This window comes from Bufo gargarizans, chromosome 1, assembly GCF_014858855.1.
Source record: "Bufo gargarizans isolate SCDJY-AF-19 chromosome 1, ASM1485885v1, whole genome shotgun sequence".
In the NCBI taxonomy this organism is placed as follows: Eukaryota; Metazoa; Chordata; class Amphibia; order Anura; family Bufonidae; genus Bufo; species Bufo gargarizans.
This window is the reverse complement of record NC_058080.1, coordinates 330,538,975-330,560,398: the sequence shown is the minus strand read 5'-3', so window position 1 is coordinate 330,560,398 and position 21,424 is coordinate 330,538,975.

Genomic DNA, 21,424 nt, shown 5'->3' with positions numbered 1-21,424 from the left:
GTCTCTAGGTGGGACTTGACCCAGCAGTGCTGCTTGGGATACCTCACCACAGAGGCTAGTAATTGGCTTCAGCGGTGCACATTACTCCGCCCAGCAGTTCAGACTGGGAACCGGAAGCATCAGTCGAGTGGCAGGTAGCAGGTGAGTGAATTTTTTATTTATTTGAGAGGCATAATTAAGAATTATATTGGACAACCCCTTAAGGGCCTTAAGAGCACGTTTTTCACGCAGGTGCAATGCGTGACGTGAACGCATAGCACCCACACTGAATCCTGACCCATTAATTTTAATGTGTCTGTGTACAGTCGTGGCCAAAAGTTTTGAGACTGACACAAATATTCGTTTTCACAAAGTTTGCTGCTAAACTGCTTGTTTCAGTTGTTTCTGTGATGTAGTGAAGTATTAAGGCCGATTAATTGGCCTGTATTTGTGGGAGGGGCGCCCTGCCCTATATCTGGCACGCACCTTTCTCCAGAGGCGACGGACGGCAGCAGTGTTCCTGTTACAGCCGGCGGCGTCAGCATCTCCTAGGCGACAGAGCGTCACTTCCGGTCGGCGCTTCCTCCTGCAGTCCGGCGTCCTGTCCCCCCTCATACGGCGAGTGAGTAGCTGCTGCCTCAGCGCAGTATCGGCTCCTTAGTCCGGTCGGTGGGGTCGGTCCCTCTAAGGTATGAGAGGGACATCCCCACACCGGAACGGCAGTCTGGCAGCACGCCCCGCTCCCACGTGACTTGCACGCAGGTAGCAGGAGTCAGCGGGACTCCGTTCGTATATTTGCTGGGGCTATTCGCATTAGGTTCTATCTTTCTGCATTGGGGGAGGCTTGTAAGGGAGTAAGGACGGGGGGAGGGGGGGGGAATGTCAATGAGAAGGCTAGAGTTTGAGGGCGGAGTTTCAATCTGCCTGATTAATCACAGTCTAGCTGTTTTTAACTTTCTGTCAAGGCGAATTTTGTATAATCACCATGACTGTCATATGGGGAGTAAAGTCTGGCACGGGCCGCCGTGCTGTCAGTTAGGTAGGGGGTTAATGCCATACAGCGTGTTGGTGATGAGTTCTTGGGGGTAGTACCCCAGTAACAGGCGCCCCTAGACGTAGGCCAGCAGGGGCACGCCAGACCCTTCACATTGTATGGCATTTTATTTTATTGTTCTGATTCAGATGGGCAGGTTTCTCATTTGCCTGTCTTCACACACTTGTCGCAATTTGCTTGCTACATAGATAGCTGTGTTTTATTTTGCATATGCACGTCAGCCGTTCAGCCAACTCCGCGAGAACCCCGGCAATCTGACAATCGTATCTCGTCACCCAGCTTCGGACCACTTGAACGCAGGCGCAAGCGTCGTTAATAAAAAAAAAAAAAATATATATATATTTATTCTGCTAATTCATGCGGATAGGTCTATTTCCACGGTTGGTTCCTTGTGTTCTTCTCATATCAGCATTGTGTCCTGTTTCCGGTAAGGTCCTCCTTCTTTGTCTCCAATTTATTTTCCACTGTCACACGTCTCCTCTTTCTCCGTACCTCAGCTGTCAGGTGGTCACCAGGCTCAGCAATTTATTTTCCACTGTCACACGTCTCCTCTTTCTCCGTACCTCAGCTGTCAGGTGGTCACCACGGTCAGTTACCTTTGCATGATGGTTTCTGCAGTGGCGGTGGTGGTGTCAAGGCACGGGTGGTAGTCAAATTGTTGCTAAAGAGTGGTAGTGACGGTCCGTCTTTTGCTTGTTTTACAGTCACAGAGAGCATGTCAGCTAGGTTGCCGGAAGACAAGTTGGTTAGGGTCCGCGCAGTCATTCACAGTTTCGTCACTGGTAGGGTCACCACCAAGGTGGAACTGCAGTCGTTGTTAGGCATGTAAATTTTGCATTGCGCGTCATTCCTCAGGATAGGTTTTTGTAGCCTGATTGTTACCGCTCCTCTCAGCAGCCCCCTGTCAGGATAGTCCAGTGTTCCTGGACAGTCAAGCGCAAGCGGATTTGAGCATATGGGACCACTTCTTGAGTCATTGGAATGGCGTGTCCATGTTTGTCCCGGCGGTCTCGCACAACTCTCCGTCATATTCTCCAACAGCGGGGTCAGCACTGGTTTTGCTGCTATTTTTGGCCCCCATTGGCTGAAAGGGGCGTGGCCGGAGGAGATTTGCGAGCAGGCGGCATGTTTGGGGTAACCATTGGACAGGCTGTACTGTGGTCAAATGACCAAGGCCTCCCATTCAGGTCCCCCCACCCAGGTCAAATTCTTCCCCCACGTCTCACAAGTGGGGTCCGGTCCACGTCCTGCAGGAATTGTCAGGGGCACTGGCCGGTCGCGGCGCTAACACCCCACTGTTACACTTCGGGACAGCAGCGTTGTCCACCTCCCAATTCATAGTGCATGCGCGTATACTGGCGGTCAATCTAGGTTTTGACCCCCTCACGGTGTCAGGGCATTTGTTCAGGATTGGGGCAGCCTCGGCCGCTTCAGGAAGCAGGTGCCAGCACACATTATCCGTAAGTTGGGCAGGTGGCGCTCGTCTTGTTACAGCCGTTATGTTCCGAACCCCGTTAGCGAGGTTTCTTGTGCCTTTCAGAATTTGGCGTTGTAATACGTCAATGAACACGCTTTGTATTTTCATGCTGGGTTTTTGGCCTCTTTCAGGTGTACTCTCGACGGAAGCGGTTATGGCACAACTCAAGCCGCTAGTTGGGGCGTACATTAGGGGGTAGGTTCTTTCACACATAGCCCCGACCACAAGTATTAAGGCCGATTAATTGGCCTGTATTTGTGGGAGGGGCGCCCTGCCCTATATCTGGCACGCACCTTTCTCCAGAGGCGACGGACGGCAGCAGTGTTCCCCTCCCAGCCCGCCCTTTTCCCTTTACTCTCCTGCAGGGTATGCCCTCTTTCAGGTGTACTCTCGACGGAAGCGGTTATGGCACAACTCAAGCCGCTAGTTCTGTTGGGGCGTACATTAGGGGGTAGGTTCTTTCACACATAGCCCCGACCACAAATATAATTACAAGCACTTCATACGTTTTTATTGACAATTACATGACATTTATGCAAAGAGTCAGTATTTACAGTGTTGGATCTTCTTTTTCAGGACCTCTGCAATTCGACTGGGCATCCTCTCAATCAACTTCTGGGCCAATTCCTGACTGATAGCAACCCATTCTTTCATAATCACTTCTTGGAGTTTGTCAGAATTAGTGGGTTTTTGTTTGTCCACCCGCCTCTTGAGGATTGACCACAAGTTCTCAATGGGATTAAGATCTGGGGAGTTTCCAGGCCATGGACCCAAAATGTCAACGTTTTGGTCCCCGAGCCACTTAGTTATCACTTTTGCCTTATGGCACGGTGCTCCATCGTGCTGGAAAATGCATTGTTCTTCACCAAACTGTTGTTGGATTGTTGGAAGAAGTTGCTGTTGGAGGGTGTTTTGGTACCATTTTTTATTCATGGCTGAGCCCACTCCCTTGGATGAGAAGCAACCCCACACATTAATGGTCTCAGTATGCTTTACTGTTGGCATGACACAGGACTGATGGTAGCACTCACCTTTTCTTCTCCGGACAAGCCTTTTTCCTGATGCCCCAAACAATCGGAAAGAGGCTTCATCGGAGAATATGACTTTTCCCAAATCCTCAGCAGTTCATTCACCATATTTTCTGCAGAAGATCAATCTGTCCCTAATGTTTTTTTGGAGAGAAGTGGCTTCTTTGCTGCCCTTCTTGACACCAGGCCATCTTCCAAAAGTCTTCTCCTCACTGTGCATGCAGATGCGCTCACACCTGCCTTCTGCCATTCCTGAGCAAGCTCTGCACTGGTGGCACTCCGATCCCGCAGCTGAATCCTCTTTAGGAGACGATCCTGGTGCTTTCTGGACTTTCTTGGATGCCCTGAAGCCTTCTTAACCCCTTCCAGACCGTAATCCATATATATACGTGATAGCTGCACATACCCAATGCAGCTACGACGTATATAAATGTTCTGGCAGCTCTTTAATCCAAGTGCTGCAAAGCGCTTGGATTAAAGCTTCTGCCCCTGCCCTGTATGCTGTCACAGACGGCATATAGTGCAGTAATGCCGGCAAGGGACCAATCAGAGTGGCCAGACTAACCAATCGTATTGTGGCAGTGAAAAAATGCCGGTTTCAGGCTTTGATCTGCGCTCAGCAGATCAGAGCCTGAAATTACAGTGTCCTCATGCCCCCCTCCCGATATGTGCAGCCCCCCCAATCTGTGTAGGCACCCCCGATCTGTGCAGCCCCCCATCTGTGCCCCCTCCATCTGTGCCCCCTCAATCTGTGCCCCATCTTGTGTCCACAATGCCCCTCCTTGAGTCCGCCCCCGCCCCATACATTCCTCCTGCTGGCCGTGACACCCCCCCTTCCAGCGCTGCCCCCCGCTCGGTCCCCCTGCTGTGTTTGATGGCGGCGGCTCCATTCCTGAGCCGGCGCCATCATCAGAGTGTCAGCTCTATGCTCCCTCTCTCCACCATCGGGGCTGCTGCGTCCGCTATTGCCACCTACAGGGCATCTGATTGTATTACACTTTGCAATGCAAGAGCATTGCAAAGTATTGTACAGCCCCACTGGATCTTCAAGATCCAAGAGGGACTTGATAAAAAAAATAATGAGAAAAAAAATAAATAAAAGTAAAAATAAATAAATAAAAATGAAAAATTAAAAAAAAAAATGCATTTTCCTATAAAAAATGAAAAATAAAAAAACGACATATTAGGTATCACCGCGTCCGTAACGACCGTCTCTATAAAGATATCACATGATAGACCCCGTCCGATAAACACCATAAAACAATAAAATAAAAACTGTGTAAATATTAGCCATTTTTGGCACCTTACATCACAAAAAGTGCAACAACAAGCGATCAAAAAGGTGTATGACCCCCAGAATAGCACCAATCAAACTGTCACCTCGTCCCGCAAAAAATGATACCCTATTTAAGACAATCGCCCAAAAAATAAAAAAAGCTATAGCTCTCAGACTATAGAGACACTAAAAAATCATTTTTGGGGTTTCAGAAATGCTATTATTGTGTAAAACTTAAATACATAAGAAAAAGTATACATATTAGGTATGGCCACGTCCGTAACGATCTTCTCTATAAAACTATCACATGACCTAACTCATCAGATGAACGCTGTAATAATTAATAAATAAATGAAAACTGTTCCAAATCAGACAATTTTTGGGTCACCTTGCCCCATAAAGTGTAATAATGAATGATCAAAAAATCCTATGTACCCAAAAATGGTACCAATAAAAACCTCAACAATTTCTGCAAAAAACTAGCCCCTGCACAAGACGATCGGCAGAAAAATAAAAAAAACATATGGCGTTCAGAAAACCAATCTAGCACAATCTGCCTTCCAAAAACCATATGGCATTCCTTTCCTTCTGCGCCCTGCCGTGTGCCCGTACAGCAGTTTACGACCACATGTGGGGTGTTTATGTAAACCGCGGAATTAGGGTAATAAATATTGAGTTTTGTTTTGCTGTTAACCCTCAATGTGTTAAAGAATTTTTTTTTTTATAAAATGGAAAATCTGCCAAAAAAGTGAAAATTTGAAATTTCATCTCCATTTTCCTTTAATTGAGGGTTAACAAAGTTTGTAAAATCAGTTTTGAGTAACTTGAGGGGTGTAGTTTCTACAATGGGGTCATTCATGGGGGTTTTCACTATGTAAGCCCCACAAAGTGACTTCAGACCTGAACTGGTCCTTAAAAAAGTAGGTTTTGGAAATTTCCTTAAAAATTGTAAGAATTGATTCTAAACTTCTAAGCCTTCTAACGTCCTAAAAAAATAAAATTACATTCCCAAAATGATGCCAACATAAAGTAGACATATGGGGAATGTTAAGTAATAAATATTTTATTAGGTATGACTTTCTGTTTTAGAAGCAGAGAAATTGAAATTTGGAAAATTGAGAATTTTTCAAAATTTTTGGTAAATTTGGGATTTTTTCATAAATAAAGGTGAAATATATTGACTCAAATATATGATTATCATGAAGTACAATGTATCACGAGAAAACAATCTCAGAATGGCGTGGATAAGTAAAAGTGTTCCAAAGCCATTACCACATAAAGTGATGCATGTCAGATTTGTAAATTTTGACCTGGACACTGGGGCATCAATGACCCTTGGTCATGACAGGGTTAACAAGAATTGAACCTCTTTTCTTGTAGTTTTTGATGATTAGAGTTGAATGAACACCTGGATGTTTGGGTTCGAGAAGTTCGGCCGAACTTCCCGGAAATGTTTGGGATCCGAACTCAATGGGGACCCAAACTTTTTTGGCACCAAAAAGGCTGTAAAATAGCCCAGGAAAGGGCTAGAGGGCTGCAAAAGGCAGCAAAATGTGGGTAAATCCCCTGCAAACATATGTGGATAGGGAAATGAATACAAATAAAATAAATTAAAATTAACCAATATCAATTGGAGAGAGGTCTCATGGCAGAGAATCAGGCTTCATGTCACCCACCACTGGAACAGGCCACTGTCAGATATTTAGGCCCCGGCATCCAGACTGAGGAGAGAGGTCGCATAGCAGAGAATCAGGCTTCATGTCAGAGCAGAGAATCAGGCTTCACGTCATAGCAGAGAATCAGGCTTCACGTCACCCACCACTGGAACAGGCCATTGTCAGATATTTAGGCCCCGGCACCCAGACATAGGAGAGAGGTCCCATAGCAGAGAATCAGGCTTCATGTCATAGCAGAGAATCAGGCTTCACATCACCCACCACTGGAACAGGCCATTGTCAGATATTTAGGCCCCGGCACCCAGACAGAGGAGAGAGGTCCCATAGCAGAGATTCAGGCTTCATGTCATAGCAGAGAATCAGGCTTCCTGTCACCCAACACTGGAACAGGCCACTGTCAGATATTTTTAGGCCCCGGCACCCAGACAGAGGAGAGAGGTCTCAATAGCTGTCACAACCAGACAGCTGAGAAGCTCTGACAGAGGCCTTTCAGAACTTCCTCCTGGAGTGTGTGTGCATGCTGACCTTGTTTTCCTGTCTGCTACAAAGTTAAGTGCTGAACATTTATCTGTTTTTTTATGTTTGCTGGATCCCAGGTGACCCTGACTCCCTCCGTGTCTGGAGTAGGGAGTCGGTGATCGTGTTCTCTCACTATTGTAGGGTGTTCAGGGGTTATATAGTCGAGGTACGTGGATATGCAAACCTCCACCTTTCGGATCTTTGCATAGGCTGAGCAGCCAGGGATAGTCTCAGGTCTTGTGCAGGGGTCTCCCTTTTGGTTTCTTAGCTTTGGATCCACTCTGTCATATATGCATGTTGCTTTGTCTTGTTTCCTGTACACCGCCCGTGACAATAGCAGAGAATCAGGCTTAATGTCATAGCAGAGAATCGGGCTTCATATCAGCAGAGAATCAGGCTTCATGTCATAGCAGAGAATCAGGCTTCATGTCATAGCAGAGAATCAGGCTTCACGTCACCCACCACTGGAACAGGCCATTGTCAGATATTTAGGCCCCGGCACCCAGACAGAGGAGAGAGGTCCCATAGCAGAGATTCAGGCTTCATGTCATAGCAGAGAATCAGGCTTCCTGTCACCCAACACTGGAACAGGCCACTGTCAGATATTTTTAGGCCCCGGCACCCAGACAGAGGAGAGAGGTCCCAATAGCAGAGAATCAGGCTTAATGTCATAGCAGAAAATCAGGCTTCATGTCAGCAGAGAATCAGGCTTCACGTCACCCACCACTGGAACAGGCCATTGTCAGATATTTAGGCCCCAGCACCCAGACAGAGAAGAGAGGTCCCATAACAGAGATTCAGGCATGGGCGTGTCTGTTTCCTGCAGCTGAGGTGGAAGGTGTGTGTGCAGCAGCTCCTGGCAACTTTCACCTCGTTAAGGCCCCAGGGAGATTTTTCAACACCTTAATCCCCTGGGAGGGACCAGGCTTGTGGGGAGATTTTCCACCTTTCTCCCCAGCCCAGGCCCTGCCTCTCCCTAGGGAGCTGGTAAGGGCCTGGGCTACGCGCTCAGGCAAGGCCCAGGATCCTGCTTCCCGGGGTAGGCCGGCGGGAGGTAGGGGAGGCGAGTTACCGGCCTCTGCTCCATCTTCCGCTCCGGGGGTCAGAAGATCAAGCAGGGGTCATGTGGAAGTGTCCCCTGTGGCCCCCAGGGGCGAAGCCGTGAAGATTGCCGGCAAGTCCAGGAGAAAGGAATCTCCAAAAGGTACGCAGGTTGCTCCTGGAGGTGGGTCGGGAACGGTGGAGGCCGACTGGGGCTGCATGGGGCCCAGGGAGCCTGTCGCCATATATAGCTCCCGTATAGCAGCCTATCTCCAGGAGTACGAGGAGGCTGGAAAAGCCTTAAAGAGGCTCAGAGGCGAGCTAAAGTGTGAAAGACGAAAAGCGGACAAAGCCTCTAAGGTGAAGAGGCCAGAAATATTGGCTAAGATTAGAGTCCTAAAAGACGAAATATGCATATTGGAGGACAGGAGGGCCGCTATCCTTAAGAATAGTGGTCCTTTTGAGGAAAAACTTAAAAATGAGAAAAGGTTTAAAGGAGAACTGGAGGAGGAAAAAGCAATGGACCCCTCAGATGATGAGGAGGAAAGGTCTGTGGTGAGCCTGGGGGGTCAGTCTACAGGACCTGCAGACTCAGGGATCCGGCCTGAGCAGGTCTGTCTCCCCCCCACGAGCTCAGAGGAGGAGGAGGATAGTGAGAGCAGTGGGGTAGGGGGGCAATTAATGGAGCAAATTCGTCACCTAGAATCCCCCCGGGCTCACCTTGAAAACTTTGTTTTTGGGAATGAGCTCCTGGAGGACGAGCCTGCAAAAAAAAAAAGAAAAGGAAAAAGGCAAAGAAACAAGAAAAGAACAAAGAAATTAAATTGGTCTATGTTTCTCACCCACTGCCCTCTGGACTGACTGCAAAGTCAGTCCAGGGGGCTAACCCCACTACCCCCCCTAGCCTGGTTTCTGAAGTGAGACCAGAGCGTGGGAGTGGGGAAAGTATAGCTATTAAAAAGATGGCACAGGACACCGTCCTTGTTTGCAGTAACAGGGGCGGTTTGATGTTTGTGGGTGGAGCGGCTGAAAAGCCGAACAGTGAGGAGTCAGTGACGAGGGGAGGGGGCGTGGCTACATCCGGTGTGGCTCCGCCCACCGTCGCATCAGCTATAGCACTGGAAAAGTGCTCAGTTGAATTGCGGCGGTGTGGTGGGGTTACCTCCTCCTCCCCTGTTTCTGCCCGCAAGTTGGAGGATGGTCCCGCCGGTTTTGCGGCTTCCGCTGTGACTCCCGTTGCCCCCTCTGCTCCTGAGGTCCCCGGTACCCCTCTCCCTGCTGTGTGTAGGTGGGTGGAGAGGGTTGGGGATGAGGGGGTGGAGCGGGGTGTTGGGGGTGCATCAGGGGAGATCGCGCCGCCGGGGGGGGCGTGGCCGGGGGCGTGGCCAGGAGTGGCGACGCGGCTGGAGCAAGCATGGAGCACTGGCTCATAGGAACTGTTAAGGACGTGATAAAAAGCACTGCAAACACTAAATTAAGTGAAAAAAGCTAGCTAAGCTAGCAATGAAACACCAGAGGTACAAGGTTCTCAGGGCTGTGGACGCCGCTGCATCCTCTCTGTCCTCCTCTGAAGGGGGGGGGGGGGGTGATAGTGGCGGAGGCCATGGTCCACCACAATGCAAATAATGCCAATGAAGCCAAGGAAGTGGTGACAAGGGCTACTGAGACTGAGGCAAAGAATGTGAATATTAATAATAATAATAAGAATGTTATGGTCCCAGCTGGCCCAGCTGAGTGTTTGGGGGTGGGAGAGGAGATGGAGGTGGCTACTGAAAAAGTGGTTACCCCAAAAAATGGTTACAGAGGGAATGTTAGGTTAGGGGTCACTCCGGATCCTGATGGGGGGGTGAATGCGGGGGGGTTGTCCTGCTGCTGGAAAAGTGGCTGGGTCCCCCCGTGTGGCCTCCTCAGAGGGGTCCGGCGTGACAGTTGTGACAGGTAGGGGGGGGAGCCGGTTCTGCTGCCCCTCCTGCATCCGTGGTGCCTGGCAGAAGTTATGCCAGTGTGGCTGCGGCTGTAGGGGGGAGGGGCTGACTTCTTTGGCTTCCTCGCTCTCAGGGTCTGGTAACGGTGACTTGCAGCGGTGACTGCTGGAGGCCCTCAAAAAGGGGGAGAGCTCCTTTTCCGTAGAGGGAGAGAAGGTGGAATGTTCATTCTGGTTCAACAGACATGGCGTTCGGACCTTCCGAGAACAGAACGGGGGCGAGACCGCCTGGTCTTCACCCACAACCGTCCCTGGAGCCAGACGGAATGTGGTCTGTCTCAAGTGGAGTAGCGATGAAGCTTGCCCTACTAGAAAGAGGGTAGTGGAGCTCCTGCTTGGGATGGGTTTCAAGGCTACTGACATTTTTGCCTTGATCCATCCTTTTGGCTCCAAGGAGTTTGACATCAGCTTTGTCCGGCCGGAGGGGCTTGAGCTCTTCTGGTCCGGATATGAGCTGGTGAAGAACAAGCCGGACTGGCGTGGTTTCGTTGCAAAAGCGATAACCCGCCAGAGTGAGGTCAAGAGAGTGACCGTGCTGACCCGTAACGAGTCGCTCTCTTGTATTGACATCATGACCTGGCTGGGTAGGTACGGAGAGGTCCAGGGAATACCAGCTAAAAACCTGGACGAGTTTGGCATTTGGTCGGGTGCCTGGACGTTTAAAATCAAGCTTAGGCGTCTGGGCAGTACAGTTCCCCACATTCCATCATCTGCCTTTATCGGCCGAGACAGGATCTTGGTTTTCTACAGGGGGCAGCCTAAGCTCTGTCACAAGTGCAGCAGCCCCACACACTTCAGCGCCAGCTGCCAAGTGCAGAAGTGCGCGTTGTGTGGGGGGACAGGTCATCTTGCTGCATCTTGTGAGGAGATTAGATGCAACCTGTGTGGGGAGCTCGGGCACCCCTTCAGTCGCTGTCCTCTCTCTGAGGCCAATGCAGGAGCGGGTCGGGAGGTCCCTTCGGCTGAGGCGGGTACTGGCAAAGGCAGTGGAGTTAAGGGGTCAGTAAGGAACCGGAACAACCCGTCCCGGCAGAGGTGGAGAGAAAGGCGTCAGGCGGAGAGGGAGGGGGAGGAACCCCGTCCTGGGGTGATGCCCGCTCCTTCCCAAACGACTGCCCCTCCTGAATCCGAGACCCTAGGGGGCAGCGAGCTGGAGGAGGAGATTGAGAGACTTGACCGGGCCGAAGAGACTCTGTCCTCGCACTACGAAAGTTCTGCAGAGGGTAGTGGGGCAGAGTCACAAAGTAAACAGAAACGGCGTACTAAAAAAAGATCTAGCCCGACCAAAGTCGCCAAGGAAGGTGTAACCGGCTCCCCTCTGGAGCTCTCCAACCGGTACCTCATCTTGGATGAGACCTCTGCCTTCTCTGCTGAGGAGGGGGTTGAAGGTGAGGGGCCGGGGACGAAGAAGGGAGAGCCTTCAGGGGGCCCCGCGCCCCCCTTTGGTGGGGATGTAAGGTCCTCAGGAGGGGTGGCAAAATCGGGCCCTGAGACTGAGAAAGCCAGGAGTGGTGCGCAGAGGGAGGTGGTGGTGGCAGAGATGGATACCACTATCTCCCTCAAGAGAGATTGTGCTGCTCTAGAAGGCAGCCCCGGGAGGGGGGAGAAGGATGGGAAGAAGGCCATCTAATTGAACTACTCTTTATGGCGGTACCCGCTCTGCTGACTCTGGCGACCATTAATGTCGCCAGCATTAAGTCGGATGCAGCTCGTTTCACAGCCTTCGATTTTCTCAGCCGTGTTGAAGCTGACATTTTGTTTTTGCAAGAGACCAGGCTGCCAGATTTGGCAGCGATTTATAAAGCCAAGAGGGAGTGGAGACCAGGGCCCTCCTACTGGTCTCTTGCGGCTGAGCCATATAGCGGCGTGGCGGTCCTTTTTACTGCACCGGTAGAATGCCCACGATTAATTGAATTAGAAATGGGGAGGTGTTTGATCTTGGACGTCCTCATGAAGGGACAGGAACTGCGCCTGATTTACGGGCCCCAGTCCAGATGGGACAGGAAATGTCTCTTTATGAGGATTAAGCCTTTCCTTTTTACAAGCCGGCAGGTGGTTTTTGGTGGGGACTTTAATACTGTCACAAGGCCTCAAGACAGGGGAGGCACCAGAAACCAGCTGACCTATGATAGTATTTTTCTGAATAGAGTAGCTAGTGAGGCTCGTCTGGAGGATGTCCACATTAGGCATACCCCAGGCCACGGGGGTTTCACTTTCTATAGAGGTAGTCAGATCAGCTCTAGAATAGATAGGTTTTATTTGAAGGAGGAAGCTACCTTTTCGCCCTTAAGGGTTGTGGAGGTAGAATTCTCCGATCACTGTTTGATTATGTTTTCTCTGAATATTTCAGAATCCCCCCCAAATGGGAAAAGGTTATTGGAAGCTGAATTCGGGTGTCTTGGAGGAAGCAGAGGTGAGACAATCCTTTGAGGACTTCCTTCAGAGTCAGGATCTCTGTGATACTAAGTCGGAGTGGTGGTAGATATTCAAAGATCGAGCTGCAGAGTTCTTCCGCCGGCTCTCGAGCCTCAGGTCCCTGGACAGGTACCGCCTGTATCAGGGTCTGAGGAGGAAACTCAAGCATCTGGTCTCGACTGGAGGTAGCCACGAGGATATCTCCAGGGTGAAATCTTTGCTCAAGAGGTGCCAGTATGATAGGCACACATCTTTTAGTTTTTGAGAGGGACTTCGGGAGGTACCGCTCGCCCGACCCCTACAGAAATTGTAAGATATCAGTGAAGAGTAAGTTAGTGACGGGACTGGTTGATAGTACGGGGTCTCTGAACAGGTCCAGATCAGGGATCCTGGAAGTCGTCAGATCCTTTTACTCGGGCCTCTTGGTGAGGAGGGATCTGGATCGGGACTTGATGTTGGCTTTCCTGGCTGGAGTCACCCCTGAGTCAGGAGCTCACCTCTCTTTTGACGGTTTGGTAGAAGAGATCAGGAAGGAGGAAGTTATCCTGGCGGTGGAAGGGTTAGCTCTGAAGAAGTCGCCAGGCCCGGATGGCTTAACATCCGAGTTTTATAAGGCCTTTAAGGACTCTTTATGTCCCCTCTTGACTGAGGTATTCAATGAGTGTTTATCCTCAGGCACTCTGCCTCGGTCAATGAGGAGGTCAGCTCTGATCCTTCTATCAAAGGGTAAGGATCCGAGCCGTATTGAGAACTGGCGTCCCATAGCACTTCTTAATACGGACAGAAAGATTCTGGCCAATAAACTTTTTAATAAGCTGGTGAAATTTGCACCCCAACTCCTTTCGGCGGCTCAGCATTGCTCGGTTCCAGGCCGCAGCACTTTGAGTGCTGCACTCGGTGTCCGAGAGGCAGTGGAGCAGGCTACTGGAGGGGGTACATGCTGTCCTTAGATCAAGCAAAGGCGTTTGATCGGGTGAACCATGAGTACCTCTGGTCGGTCCTTCTGAAGTATGGCCTGCCGGAGGGGTTTGTCGATTGGTTAAAGATCTTGTATGCAGGGGCAGAGAGTTTCCCGCTTGTGAACGGTTGGTCTGGCTGCTTTTTTGAGGTTGGGTCTGGCGTCCGCCAGGGTTGTCCTTTAAGCCCGCTTTTATACGTGTTCGCGATTGATCCCTTTCTTAAGCGGATCGATCGTGGACCGTTGGCGGGAGTCGGGATGGATCGGGCGGTGCTGGAAGCCACTCTGAGGGTAGTAGCGTACGCTGACGATGTTACCATTTTCGTATCCTCGAGAGGGGAGGCGGAGTACGTGATGTCTGAAGTGGATCACTACTCGGAGGCATCCGGGTCCATGATCAATCGGGATAAGTGTGAGAGTCTCTGGCTGGGAGGGGGTGATCCAGTTTTTGATCTCCCGGACACCCTCCCAGGGCCCAAGTCGTCAGCCAAAGTACTAGGCATCCATTTTGGCCATGGGGATTATCCCACTCAAAAGTGGGACGACAGGCTTAAGATCGCCGCTCAGAAGGTCGACCAGTGGAAGGGTTGGTCTTTGACCCTCAGGGAAAGGGTAAACCTGATCAAGGCCTACTTACTCCCTTTGCTTATCTATTTGGGTAGCGTGTGTATCTTGCCAGAGCCTCTCTGGACTCGGGTTTATAGTCTGTTCTTCCAGCTCTTATGGGGGAATAGACTGAACCTGATCAAGAGAGAAGTGACTTACCGCACGAGGAGACTAGGGGAGTTATCTATGGTCAACCCTGTGGTGTTTCTTGTAAACACCTTTGTTAAAGCGAATCTGGCGAACCTCTGGATGGAGACGGCTTCTCCGTGGGTAGTCTCCTGCCGGGGGTGGTTTCGGCCTTTCTTCCAGGAATGGGAGACAGGAGGGCAAGTGAAGGACTTGCGTACGCCTCACGGATATCTTCCGACTTACGTCACCCCGATTCTGAAGGTGATCCGCCGGTGGGGTTTGGAGGTGAGGGAGATCAGGACTCTGTCAAGGAGGTCCCTTGACGAGAGGGTCTTGTTGTCCCACTTCCAGAAGCCCCTGGCCCTCAGGGATTGCCCAAGCCGGGATCTAGACAAGGGGTTACAATTGCTAAATTCTGCAAGGATCCCCTTGAAGTTTTGGGACTTGGCTTAGCGCTGCTTTCACGGGAGGCTGTATGTGAGGGACAACTTGAAGTACAGGAACTCTGATGAAAGGGGTTGTCCCCGGGAGGAGTGTGGCTCCATACTGGAAAGTATGGATCACTTCCTGCTTCAGTGTCCCTTTAATACAGAGGTATACCAACGGGTGGGAGCTTCCATTGGCTGGCCTAGGCTAGCCAGCCTCTCCTACGCGGAGTGGGCTTATGCATTGCTCAGAGACATTGGTAGAAGGGACCTGTGCACATGTTTTTTAGTCAGTATAGTGGTTAGGTTCTACACGTGGAATGCACGGTGCTTAGTTTCAACGCAGCAGAAAGTCCTCCCAGTGGACGAGGTATGTAGGAACATTCTGGGTGACCTGGTGAAGGTGCGTTCTTTGGAGTATGAGAGACTGGGTACCAGCAGGGCCTCTCTCCTCTGGAGAGGCTTTGCTTTTAGCGTACCCTAGCCTAGTCATACGTTTCCTAGTGGTGGGCTGATGCTTTCACCGTAGATTTTTGTTTTGTGGGATGTTGAGCTTTGAAGAAAGGCTTACAGAGACCGAGCTTGGGCCTTCGGGTAGTTCTGTATATTAGAATATTTTGCAGTGTGTGTTAAATAGTTATGTTGTTTATGTTGTTTATTAGGATAGAATGAGTTGGGGCTAGTTAGGTTGGGTGGGTGAGGGAAGGGGTCTTTTATTTGTGCTTTTAAGTGTTTTATGTGTGTATTGAAGTGGGAGGCCTGCATCTAGCTCTGGACTATGCGGACATGGGTGGACAAGGGGCGAGGGGCTAGATGTGGGTGGTGGAGGTAGGGCTGGCCTCGGACTATGCAGACACGAGAGAGACGTGAGGAGGAGGTCAGCCTTGGGTGATGGGTGAAGGGTGATGGAGTAGGTAGTGGGGGTTAGGGCTAGATTAGGGAGGTGAGGTTTGTTTTGCATTATGTGTTATATTAATAAAAAGGTAATACAAATAAATAAAAAATAAAAATGTGTTTTGTTTTGTACTATTATTATTATTGTTTTATTAGTCTTATTTGCATTGATTTGCAGTAAAGTTTTTCTTTTTTGGGTTTTACAGCTGAACCGGCTAAGTAAGTTTCATTTCTTTTTTAGCATTTGTATATAGTTTGTATATAGTTTTTATAGGGTATTGGAATGAATGTGAGTATGAGTGAGGCTGGGCCAGCTGAGAAGCTGTTCTGTTTTTTTTCTTGTCTGTTTAAGTTTTGTATTTTTCTAATAAAAAAGAGTTCCCATAGCAGAAATTCAGGCTTCATGTCATAGCAGAGAATCAGGCTTCATGTCACCCAACACTGGAACAGGCCACTATCAGATATTTTTAGGCCCTGGCACCCAGACAGAGGAGAGAGGTCCCATAGCAGAGATTCAGGCTTCATGTCATAGCAGAGAATCAGGCTTCATGTCACCCAACACTGGAACAGGCCACTGTCAGATATTTTTAGGCCCCGGCACCCAGACAGAGGAGAGGTTCATTCAACTTTGGGTTGCCCCGTAATATAATGGCAAAATGAAAATAAAAAGAGGATTGATTGAGGAAGTGCCCTGGAGTACAATAATATATGGTTAAGGGGAGGTAGTTATAAATGTCTAATCTGCACAAGGGATGGACAGGTCCTGTGGGACCCATGCCTGGTTCATTTTTATGAACTTCAGCTTGTCCACATTGGCTGTAGACAGGCGGCTGCGTTTGTCTGTAATGACGCCCCCCTGCCGTGCTGAATACACGTTCAGACAAAACGCTGGCCGCCGGGCAGGTCAGCACCTCCAAGGCATAAAAGGCTAGCTCTGGCCACGTGGACAATTTGGAGACCCAGAAGTTGAATGGAGCCGAACCATCAGTCAGTATGTGGAGGGGTGTGCACACGTACTGTTCCACCATGTTAGTGAAATGTTGCCTCCTGCTAACACGTTCCGTATCAGGTCGTGGTGCAGTTAGCTGTGGCGTGTTGACAAAACTTTTCCACATCTCTGCCATGCTAACCCTGCCGTGACACAGCTGCGTTGGTGACCTCTTGCTCCTCCTCTGCCTTCGCCTTGGGCTTCCACTGTTCCCCTGTGACATTTGGGAATGCACTCAGTAGCGTGTCTACCAATGTGCGCTTGTACTCGCGCATCTTCCTATCACGCTCCAGTGCAGGAAGTAAGGTGGGCACATTGTCTTTGTACCGTGGATCCAGCAGGGTGGCAACCCAGTAGTCCACACATGTTAAAATGTGGGCAACTTTGCTGTCATTGCGCAGGCACTGCAGCATGTAGTCACTCATGTGTGCCAGGCTGCCCAGAGGTAAGGACAAGCTGTCCTCTGTGGGAGGCGTATCGTCATCTTCCTGCGTTTCCCCCCAGCCACGCACCAGTTATGGGCCCGAGCTGCGTTGGGTGCCACCCCACTGTGAACATGCTTCATCCTCATCCTCCTCCACCTCCTCCTCATCCTCGTTCTCCTCGTCCTCCAGTAGTGGGCCCTGGCTGGCCACATTTGTACCTGGCCTCTGCTGTTGCAAAAAAACTCACTTCGAAGAGACTGGCCTGAAAGTGCTAAAAAAAAGACCCCTCTTCCTCCTCCTCCTCCTGGGCCACCTCCTCTTCCATCATCGCCCTAAGTGTTTTCTCAAGGAGACATAGAAGTGGTATTGTAACGCTGATAACGGCGTCATCGCCACTGGCCATGTTGGTGGCGTACTCGAAACAGGGCACACAGGTCTCGCATGGAGGCCCAGTCATTGGTGAAGTGGTGCTGTTCCGCAGTGCGACTGACCCGTGCGTGCTGCAGCTGAAACTCCACTATGGCCTGCTGCTGCTCGCACAGTCTCTCCAGCATGTGCAAGGTGGAGTTCCACCTGGTGGGCACATCGCATATGAGGCGGTGAGCGGGAAGGCCGAAGTTACGCTGTAGCGCAGACAGGCGAGCAGCGGCAGGATGTGAACGCCGGAAGCGCGAACAGACATCCCGCACTTTATGCAGCAGCTCTGACATGTCGGGGTAGTTGTGAATGAACTTTTGCACCACCAAATTCAGCACATGCGCCAGGCAAGGAATGTGCGTCAAACCGGCTAGTCCCAGAGCTGCAACGAGATTTCGGCCACTATCGCACACCACCAGGCCGGGCTTGAGGCTCACCAGCAGCAACCACTCGTCGGTCTGTTGTTCTATACCCCACCACAACTCCTGTGCGGTGTGGGGCCTGTCTCCCAAACATATGAGTTTCAGAATAGCCTGCTGACGTTTACCCCGGGCTGTCCTGAAGTTGGCGGTGAAGGTGTGTGGCTGACTGGATGAGCAGGTGGAAGAAGAGGAGGAGGAAGCCGAGGAGTAGGAGGAGGTGGCAACAGGAGGCAAAGAATGTTGCCCTGCGATCCTTGGCGGCGGAAGGACGTGCGCCAAACAGCTCTCCGACTGGGGCCCAGCCGCCACTACATTTACCCAGTGTGCAGTTAGGGAGATATAGCGTCCCTGGCCGTGCTTACTGGTCCACGTATCTGTGGTTAGGTGGACCTTGCCACAGATGGCGTTGCACAGTGAACACTTGATTTTATCGGATACTTGGTTGTGCAGGGAAGGCACGGCTCTCTTGGAGAAGTAGTGGCAGCTGGGAACAACATACTGTGGAACAGCAAGCGACATGAGCTGTTTGAAGCTGTCTGTGTCCACCAGCCTGAATGACAGAATTTCATAGGCCAGTAGTTTAGAAATGCAGGCATTCAGGGCCAGGGATCGAGGGTGGCTAGGTGGGAATTTACGTTTTCTCTCAAATGTTTGTGAGATGGAGAGCTGAACGCTGCCGTGTGACATGGTTGAGATGCTTGGTGATGGAGGTGGTGGTGTTGGTGGTACATCCTCTGTTTGCTGGGCGGCAGGTGCCAACGTTCCTCCAGAGGCGGAGGAAGAGGCAGAGGCGGCAGCAGCAGAAGAGGTAGCAGGGGGAGCCTGAGTGAGTTCCTTGTTTTTAACCACTTCAACCCCGCTAGCTGAAACCCCCTTCATGACCAGGCCACTTTTTACACTACTGCACTACACTACTTTCACCGTTTATTGCTCGGTCATGCAACTTGCCACCCAAATGAATTTTACCTGCTTTTCTTCTCACTAGAAGAGCTTTCATTTGGTGGTATCTCATTGCTGCTGACATTTTTACTTTTTTTGTTATTAATCGAAATTTAACAATTTTTTGCAAAAAAATGACATTTTTCACTTTCAGCTGTAAAATTTTGCAAAAAAAACGACATCCATATATACATTTTTTGCAAAATTTATTGTTCTACATGTCTTTGATAAAAAAAAATGTTTGGGCAAAAAAAAGGGTTTGGGTAAAAGTTATAGCGTTTACAAACTATGGTACAAAAATGTGAATTTCCGCTTTTTGAAGCAGCTCTGACTTTCTGAGCACCTGTCATGTTTCCTGAGGTTCTACAATGCCCAGACAGTAGAAAACCCCCATAAATGACCCCATTTCGGAAAGTAGACACCCTAAGGTATTCGCTGATGGGCATAGTGAGTTCATAGAACTTTTTATTTTTTGTCACAAGTTAGCGGAAAATGATGATTTTTATTTTTTTTCCTTACAAAGTCTCATATTCCACTAACTTGCGACAAAAAATTTAAAATTCTAGGAACTCGCCATGCCCCTCACGGAATACCTTGGGGTGTCTTCTTTCCAAAATGGGGTCACTTGTGGCGTAGTTATACTGCCCTGGCAATTTAGGAGCCCATATGTGTGAGAAGTACTTTGCAATCAAAATGTGTAAAAAATGGCCTGCGAAATCCGAAAGGTGCTCTTTGGAATGTGTGCCCCTTTGCCCACCTAGGCTGCAATAAAGTGTCACACATCTGGTATCGCCGTACTCAGGAGAAGTTGGGGAATGTGTTTTGGGTGTCATTTTACATATATCCATGCTGGGTGAGAGAAATATCTTGGCAAAATACAACTTTTCCCATTTTTTTATACAAAGTTGGCATTTGACCAAGATATTTATCTCACCCAGCATGGGTATATGTAAAATGACACCGCAAAATACATTTCCCAACTTCTCCTGAGTATGGCGATACCACATGTGTGACACTTTTTTTGCAGCCTAGATGCGCAAAGGTGCCCAAATTCCTTTTAGGAGGGCATTTTTAGACATTTGGATCCCAGACTTCTTCTCACGCTTTAGAGCCCCTAAAAAGCCAGGGCAGTATAAATACCCCACATGTGACCCCACTTTGGAAAGAAGACACCCCAAGGTATTCAATGAGGGGCCTGGCGAGTTCATAGAATTGTTTTTTTTGTTTTTTTCTCACAAAGTCTCACTTTCCGCTAACTTGGGACAAAAATTTAAATCTTTCATGGACTCAAAATGCCCCTCAGCGACTACCTTGGGGTGTCTTCTTTCCAAAATGGCGTCAGTTGTGGGGTGTTTGTACTGCCCTGGCATTTGAGGGTCTCCGCAATCATTACATGTATGGCCAGCATTAGGAGTTTCTGCTATTCTCCTTATATTGAGCATACAGGTAATGAGATTTTTTTTTTCCGTTCAGCCTCTGGGCTGAAAGAAAAAAATGAACGGCACAGATTTCTTCATTCGCATCGATCAATGTGGATGAAAAAATCTCTGCCCCAAAAAAAAAGGAGGGGAAAGGCGTCTGCCAGGACATAGGAGCTCCGCCCAACATCCATACCCACTTAGCTCGTATGCCCTGGCAAACCAGATTTCTCCATTCACATCAATCGATGTGGATGAATAAATCATTGCCGGGATTTTTTATTTTTATTTTTATATACAAAGTGTTTGCCAAAGCATAGGAACGCCGCCTCCTCCTCAGCTCGTATGCCTTGGCAAACGTATCTTTTACTGCAGAGTAGAAATCTCGTCTTGCAGCGCCGCATACACCGACTTGAGTGTCATCTGACAGCAGCGCAATGCTTCTGTCAGAATGCACATCAGTGCTGCAGCTAGTCGATCGGTTGGTCCACCTGGAAGGTAAAAAAAAAAAAAAAAGAAAGAAAAAGGCCGCAAAGCAATCGTTTTATTAACTTTGGAACAGAACATATAAACTTTAACTTTTTGAACTAAACATTAACCTTTTTGCTTACTGGTGTTGGCAGCAAAGGAGACGTTTGCAGCAGCTGTATGTGAATGGGCCCTAATAGCCCTGTGTGCCTGTCCTAATGAGATGTGATCCCTATGCTAGGTGTACCTGTGTGTGGTACTTCCGGAAACACTCTCCAAAGCATAGGGCAGGGTGGTCAGGACAGTCAGGACAGTAATAGCGGGTGTCATGCCTTATTCCACTCCTGCTACAGACACAACATCTTTTTCGGGGTGATGGTTGGGTTGAGGTACCAGGAATGACATTGGGGAAATGTCGCTCGTGTAGACGGCTAACTACACTGGTGGATGGGGCCACGGAACCTCCTGGGTACAGGAGGTTCTCGATGATCTCTTCCTGAAATTTGAGGAAGGATCCAGTTCTCCCAGCCTTACTGTAGAGAACAAAACTATTATACAGAGCCAATTGAATTAGGTATACAGACACCTTCTTATACCAGCGTCTGGTTCTGCGGGAAACTAAATACGGAGAAAACATCTGGTCATTGAAGTCCACCCCTCCCATGTGAAGGTTATAGTCGTGGACTGAGAGGGGCTTTTCAATGACACGGGTTGCTCGCTCAATTTGTATTGTCGTGTCTGCGTGAATGGAGGAGAGCATGTAAACGTCACGCTTGTCTCTCCATTTCACCGCGAGCAGTTCTTCGTTACACAATGCAGCCCTCTGCCCCCTTGCAAGACGGGTGGTAACGAACCGTTGGGGGAAGCCCGCACGACTAGTTCGCGC